The following is a 7882-nucleotide window of genomic DNA, read 5'->3' on the forward strand; positions in this document are numbered from 1 at the left end:
GATTTTGCCAACTGTGTGTCTTTTTACAGCTACATATATTTCAACATAGAAGCTAAAATTAAGTTAAGTGTGACTGATTTCCAGTAAACCATTAATTTATAGCAAATCACATGGTACTGTCTTCCAAACAAATAATTTCTTATAATATTGGTTGTACCTTGGCCACATTTGTTATTTAAAAACACTATTATTTTCATAAACAATGCCGTATATGTAATTTTTGTATCATAATAAACAATGTATTATAATTTACTGATTATTTATTTATAAACTCCTCAAAAAAGGTTTGGAAATTTTGTTTGACCATTCATATCTAAGATTATTTGTGACATGTTCGTATTGTGTTGCATATCAATGGATAGCTATTTATTCGCCTTTACTGTTACAATGACACCACATTTGTAACAATTACCTTTTTTGTCTTGTGAATTGTTTTTGAGGAGTTCACATTTCAACTGCAAACTAGAACCAAATATAATTACTTTTTAGTTAAAAACATAGCAACTCATTGAAATAAACTGACCTCAAAAAGAAACTTATAATTTTTTGCAACTTGTGAATCACAAGGTCATATCTTAAAATACTGTCAATCAAAATGAACTAAAATTACACACAGGATTACCTTAATACTCTACTCAAAACACATGTCAGTAACCAAGCAGTTGTCCAACTGACACAACAGCAAAATGCACTGTCATGGGACAGCTTCCTGGACTTCCTTCTCTTTCACAGCCCAACATTTGGCACCCAGGACAAAAAATCTGTGAGAATGCACACAAGATCCTTGCACAGACGATAAAACGGTGCTGCTTTCTGCTTTTCATACACTTTTTTCATGAAACAGGGCTGGGCTGTGAATGTGGTCCAGGAAGCTGTCCCATGTCAGTGCATTTTGCTGTTGTGTCAGTTGATAACTGCTTGGTTACTGACATGTGTTAAGAGTAGAGTATTGAAGTATATCTGTGTGTAATTTTGGTTCAATTTGATGGACAGGATTTCAAGATATGACCTTGTGAAAATTTATAAGTTTCTTTTTGAGCTCAGTTTATATTTTTTTAATTTAAATTTTACAACTTCTGTTAACATGTTTGACCTAAGTATCAGCATGAATGCTAAAGTAAGTCATTTGCAGGGGGTGCTTATTATTTTGTGTGTTATGAAATTCAATTATATGACTGCAATTCAGTAATACAAAGAAATTGGTGCCCAAACCAGACTTACTGATAATGGAGTAACCACACTCTGTCATAAGCGGTGTGATGCTGGTGAATGACTGATGTATGACCTTAACTTCTTGACAATGTCCTTTTATTTGACATTATAGAAGGTTTTTCTAGAAGTAAAGTGTCATAGATTTTGGAAAGTTCTCAGCCCCGTCCAAGAAAGAAAAGGACATTGTCAAGAAGAAAAGGTCATGCAGTCATTCAACAGCATCACACCGCTGATGATGGAGTATGGTTACTCTGAAATTATTCGGACAAAAAGATTAGTTTGTTAAACTTTTCTTTGATGTCTACTACCAACTTGTATAAATCTCTACACATCGTAAGCTTTGACAGAGTTTGAGTCAGGGGGAAAAGAGAGGGAAGAAAACTTGGGTTTTTTTTAATTCTATTAATAAATAAAATCCACGCCTTGTCCAAATTTGAATTTAGTAAAGTATTATATCAACATAGGATATTTTTCATGTCATCATTTCTGGTAAGTGATGTATGAAACCCATAGGAAACATTCCTGTGTAGTGCAATAGTTTGTATAGAAAAAGTTGTATACAATATGTAATAAAGTACAATATACAGAATTGAATTATGAGTGCCTTCTGATTAAATTATGAGTGCCTACTGAATTGAATTACAAGTGAAATCAATGAACTTGTTTGACTTTGGGCCTCTTATAGACTCCAAGTATTTGACATACATAGAATATTTGATGTAACATGTTGTCGTTCTTTAATCAATGCTACTGAGGTGGGAGTCTCTGGCTAAAAGTCTGAATATTACTGCAGGTCCACTGATATACAGTAAGCCAAAGAATTAAGGTACCAGTTGTGTTCACCCCTGTATATCCTAGATAAAGACGAATATGGCAAAATAAAAACAAGCAGCCAATATCTGTATTCTTTAGCTCTGATTTAAGACCTCATTTGTTGAAATTGGTTGAGAATTAAAGAAACGGTGATCTAAAACCTAATGAAGAAACAAAATCAAAAGTTGCACTTTTGTGTTCTAATCAATGAAAGCGCGTCGCTAGTTTTAAAGTGCTACATGTAATAAATGGTAGTATGGCGCAAGTTCTCTTATTCGCGAACGCTTTGTGTACAAATCAGTAAGGCGTGCAATGCAGCAAACTGCAACTTTAAAATTGGGATCTTCCTTGGGTTTTGGGAAAAAAAAATGAAATGAAATGGATCGTTGTGTCTTTATTTCTTGAACAATTTCAACGAATGAGGTCTTAAATTCAAGCTAAAAGATGTAGCTATTGGCTGCTGCTTCCAATAATGATATACCTGTCTTTGTTTAGGATACAGGGGGTGAACATAACTGGTACCTTATTTTTTTTTAACTTTCTGTACTTTACCAACATATATCATTGTATGGATAATATCCAAAACTAATAATATACAGACCAATCACCAACTGGCAGGCCAGTTAAGTGAGGGGTAATCGTTCTAAGAAGTAAACTGCTATGCAAATACTGTGGTATTTTTACAAAATGCAAAGATGCACGACGCTCCATCGCATAACGTGAAGGCACTCAACATGTGTGTGATTTGATAGACATGCACGCTCAGCCCACATAAATATGCAAAAATTCCCGGCATGACAAAGCACAGGGACTTTGCGTGTTGGTGGATAGTCTGTCTCTTTAGTCCACGATAATAACTTATTTTGAATCTCCTCCTACCCCAACCAAGAAATGTTGGAGCAAACATGGAGCACATTTCAAAATTGGGGCATTTGGTATACACTATACAGCATTGAATAAGGTGAACAAGGAGGGTCATTAAACTGCACTGAAGTATGCCAGCAATTGAATACCTAAGTGGAAGAAGGGCCCAACTCCAGTATTTTATTGCCAGCAGACTGTTCTCTAAAGTCTTCCATGGTTTTATGGAATAAAGGCCCAACTTCATGGAGTTTACATGCTTCTACTTGTGAATTTATGGATAATTATGAAATTTCTGTAGCTATTTATAACACATCTGCTTACGGAACTGGCACTTGCAGTATGTAATGTATGTATGTAATGTATGTAATATTGTATGTTCATGTATTAAAGGTCCCCTGAACATGAAAACATTATATCTATAAAACTTTTCCAAAGTTTTTTCTTAAAATCTCAAAAACAGTTTTGATGGAGTTGGGCCCTTCTTTCACTCAGGTATTCCATTATGCAGTGCCCCTAACATGCTTCCAATAGCTATCACTTCACGTTTTATACCATAAGGAATCTAAGAACTATTTTGATTGGTTTACAAAGAGGGGTATATCATGTATTGAGCCAATCAGATATATGGTAAGATTAGCTGGTTGAGCTGTAGCTTAAATTGCTAAGAGGTCTAAAAGCCCTATGTCGATTGGTTACTCAGATGATTATAATCATATAATTAACCAATAGCAGGGTCACTGTAAGAAAGCCAGTAGTGCCAACACTGTTACCAACCACATAAAAAAGAAACAATGTCACACACATTTTCAGGTATTCATATTTAATATTAAACACCTTACACAAAGTTTTCCACATAACTTATTACATGGTAAATTGCACACATTTCAGAAAATAAAGAGATTTAGTAGTAAAGTAGTTACCCTACCATAACATGCTGAAGTGGTTTACATAAAATGCTAGATACACTAATTAAAGACCAACTCATTAAACCTAGTTAAGATTTTACAACAACATAACCTCCAGAATTTTGTCTTTGGATATGAAAAAGCAAGAAATACTTTCTCCAAAGTAAAAAGATAATTTTGTTTCTTACGCTTCAAAAATTGTTATATTGGTATAACCCTAATTTTGAAAAGAGAACTCTCTTGAAACATATGTGAAAAGATTTTCATTTCTGAAATGATACACCTTATTTTAAATCAATATAGAGCGTTATTTACTATCCACTACCTAATAGCTAATGTCTACCTATGTTTTCCCCTCTGTTATAGTTTTATGTTTGGCCCATAATGGCAGTGCTAAGAGGGCAAAATCTCTATGGGTCAGTTTCTCAAAGCATGGCTAGTGGTCAAGCTTCCTAAGCCATTGAGCTTAAGCCCAATTAGTCCTATATACCAATGCTTACAATTTCACATTGTATATCACTGGAAAGATTAATCAATATTGGTAGGGCTGGCATGCATGCTTATAAAGCCAGGCTACCAGCCAATCTTTGAGAAATCGGACCTATCAGACTCGTCTGCTTGCCGATTCAATATTTTTTTCAGCAGGCGCATAGCTAGCCAAACTCCTGTTTACCCAGTGCAAATTTTTGCCCTGTTCATGCTCAACTATACTTGAATATTACTAAAGTTGACCATGTAGACACATTTTATATTTTCACTGGCCTGATCATAGTGATGTAACTTAAACTATTTTAGTCTTTGCACCTCTGGCTACATCACCGTTTTTCATTCCTAATGAGTCAACACTTTATCACAGTAGATTGTGCTTGAAACCAATCAATCACCTACCAGACTGGTACTGAAGCATGAAGAGTATACAAAGAACTACATTCCCAGCTTAAAAATAAGCAAAGTAATATCAACCTATACTACAAGCTTGATATAGAATACAAATAATACAAATAAATATGTAAATAAACTATGTATAGCAGTGTTTACTCTGCCTTAAACATTATACAAAGCAAGACTAGTTGCTTTTAAAAATACTACACTGTACTTTTGTCTTTTCAATCAAAGACTTCGAAGACTTTCCAATATCTTGCTACTTCATATTATAGAGCCATCATTTAACCATAACAGTCAAGCTTAAATAAACAGAGTACCTATATTTGGAATACATTAAATACCGTAAATATTCACGGCACACATGGGCTCCTTTGTCTCAAGGTAAATTTCACGTACACATGGAGAGCTCCCTCCTCTGAAAATCCCAACAAGAATTAAGGGCCCATACCCTTATTTGCTGTTTGAGATTTTTAAGAGGGCACTTTTAGTTTGTCAGTCATATGCGCCATTAGGCAAATCTTTACGGTATAAACTTTGTTTTACTTTGAGTTTGGTAGTCGAGCATATTTCGCTGGTTGAAGTACTGAATTGCGCACACTATACCCTAATCCTGCAGAGTGCATATAAGTATCTGCACACCTCTAGTGCAACCGCATAACAAAGCACTGAAGTCGCTATCAAACTCAAGCTTAAACAAAGTGTAGGTAGGAGGTGGGCAAACTTTGGCTTCAATTTAAGTCACTGCTGTTCCACATCAGCATAATTTAAAACAGTCAACTAAATTCATTGCTAAACATCAAAAAGGATTGTAAACTGAAATAAAAAATTGATGGACAATTTTACAGTTACAACATTGACATTTAAGATCCCACAAAAGGAATTTTACCATGTACACAGAACATTTTAGGCACACATATGTTTTGATAATAATGTTCTTATACTTGGTTATAGGGTAGCTGAAGGTATATATTCAAACATCACTTTGAAACGACGACATCAATGATTACATATTCACATGTAGATTTAATATTTAATAGAGTAAAGCACCAGTGGAAAACAGGGGTATATTTAACCTTGGTCAGACAGCCTTGATATTGAACTTAGCTAACAAATCAGTCCTTCAAGCCTGGACATCCTTTTACAAATCACTGATGCCTGCATCCCTATAGAGCCAGTATAATAGTCAACATTTTGGCATGTATTTTCTCCATTGCAATAAATGTTACGTTTTCTATTCGCTGGGGTATTGCACATTAGAATATGACCGTTGCTAGGTCAACTGGCTCACCCTTGCATTGTTACGAACCACTGATCGAAATGATCACAACACAAAGCCTAGGATTGAACAAAGCCCAGGATTGAACCAGTGACCAATGGTTACTAACAGCAAATTCTTCAATGATTAGCTTTGTCCAAGGCTTTGTATACTTTTTTTCTGCATTTTGCCATAAGGCTCTTCCAGTTGAAATCCATATACCCCCTATAGAAGACATGACCTTAATCTCCAGCCACCCATTCATCAGGTAACCCCATCTGAAATTAGCACTCCTTATGTGGAAGAATAAGGTCACGTCTACCATAGAGGGTGTATGGATTTCAAGTGGAATAACCCACTGTAGCATTATTTGTTCCAAATTTGTTACAATGGAAAAACATGCACAATTTACTGGCCTTCAATGGTACATGTGTTTCAAATGACTTGCAAAAGAGTCTCAAGCAGTATGGCTCAGGTTGTGCACTTACATACTTGGTAAATCACATGCACTTGGTGTTCTGATCTGGTACATATGGATGTAGTATCAATTGACAACCATGGGCCTTAGGCGAAGGTCACTTTCTGGATAGCCAGACTGACCCAGGTAATCTAATGTAATTTTTGCCTACGATTTTAAGTAGGACTATGGTGACAAAGAAATTGTGTTCTAAGATAGCGAAGGAACAACATTGCCTTAAAAATCCTATGGTAGATCAAAATGCACCAATGTTATCGTTTCATCAGACCCCAACCCACCATTGATGTACGTCATGATACATTACTAGGGGCATTATGATACAGGTCCTCTACACGTATTGACGTATTACATGGATATACCCCTGAAAGTTTTCAACATTCACATCTTATATCGACTTAAATTTTATATAATTAGTACACATTGTGAGTATCATTTAATGACAAGTTATATTACCAGTTATATATTACCATAGTCATACATATACATAGAGCTGTACCAGGTACAACATTCACCAAAGCATATATATTTAATTGATAATAGCAGTGTGTATTCTGATACTAGACTCTTGAAATTTTGACATTTACTAAAAAGTTACTTTTCAGAGTCTTCGGAGCAGCAACGAAGCTTGCGAAGCCATCATAGCATCTTCATTCAGCGTTGCGTTAACAATCCTCCAATCACATGACCAATTGGTGACCCACCTGCCAACATACCGAAGTCAGAAAGAGAGACATTGAGGCTAAAACCTTGTACATGTACTGATGTACACAAACCAGGTACCGACAAATTCAAAGACTTGAGGTGTGCAATATTCTCAGAATTCAGGGAAGGTTTTGCAAATCTAAATTTATCACAAGACTAATAGATTATTATTATTATTATTTAAAGAGAATGCTATACGCTGGCGAAGTTATGTAATAAATCGGATTAACTACCATAGCAATAGGTGAAAACAATTTTGAATATACCGCGCCGCACTACAAGCAGGTTGCACTCATCACCTGTGTATGTCTATAATCATAGATTGAATACAATACCGGTCTTTTCAAAGATACTTATCTTACAGGTGCAAGTGATCAACATGATATGGTTCAATGCAGAGGTACCGCGTGAGCGTATCAGTGCAGCGCGGTATATTCAAAATTGTTTTCACCTATTGCTATGGTAGTTAATCCGATTATTACGTAACCGTAGCGTATAGCAAAATTTAAAATGAAATTTCCTCACTTTCTGCTGTTCTTACATTTAAATTTGCCATCATTGAAATTTTCAGAAAGCAGGACTGTCCCTCTTTTGCACTTTGGAAAACCCCAAATGAGGAACAGTCCCTCAAAATGAGGGACAGTTGGCAGGTCTGGGTCAAGAAAGATCAGGGAACCCATATGTGATCAAGACACAATGCAACAGGGATGCTGGATACGGCGTCCCCACCATCTATGACGATCTGCCGACAGCTGACCACGGGCATCA

Source organism: Amphiura filiformis, chromosome 7 (assembly GCF_039555335.1).
Source record: "Amphiura filiformis chromosome 7, Afil_fr2py, whole genome shotgun sequence".
Lineage (NCBI taxonomy): Eukaryota > Metazoa > Echinodermata > Ophiuroidea > Amphilepidida > Amphiuridae > Amphiura > Amphiura filiformis.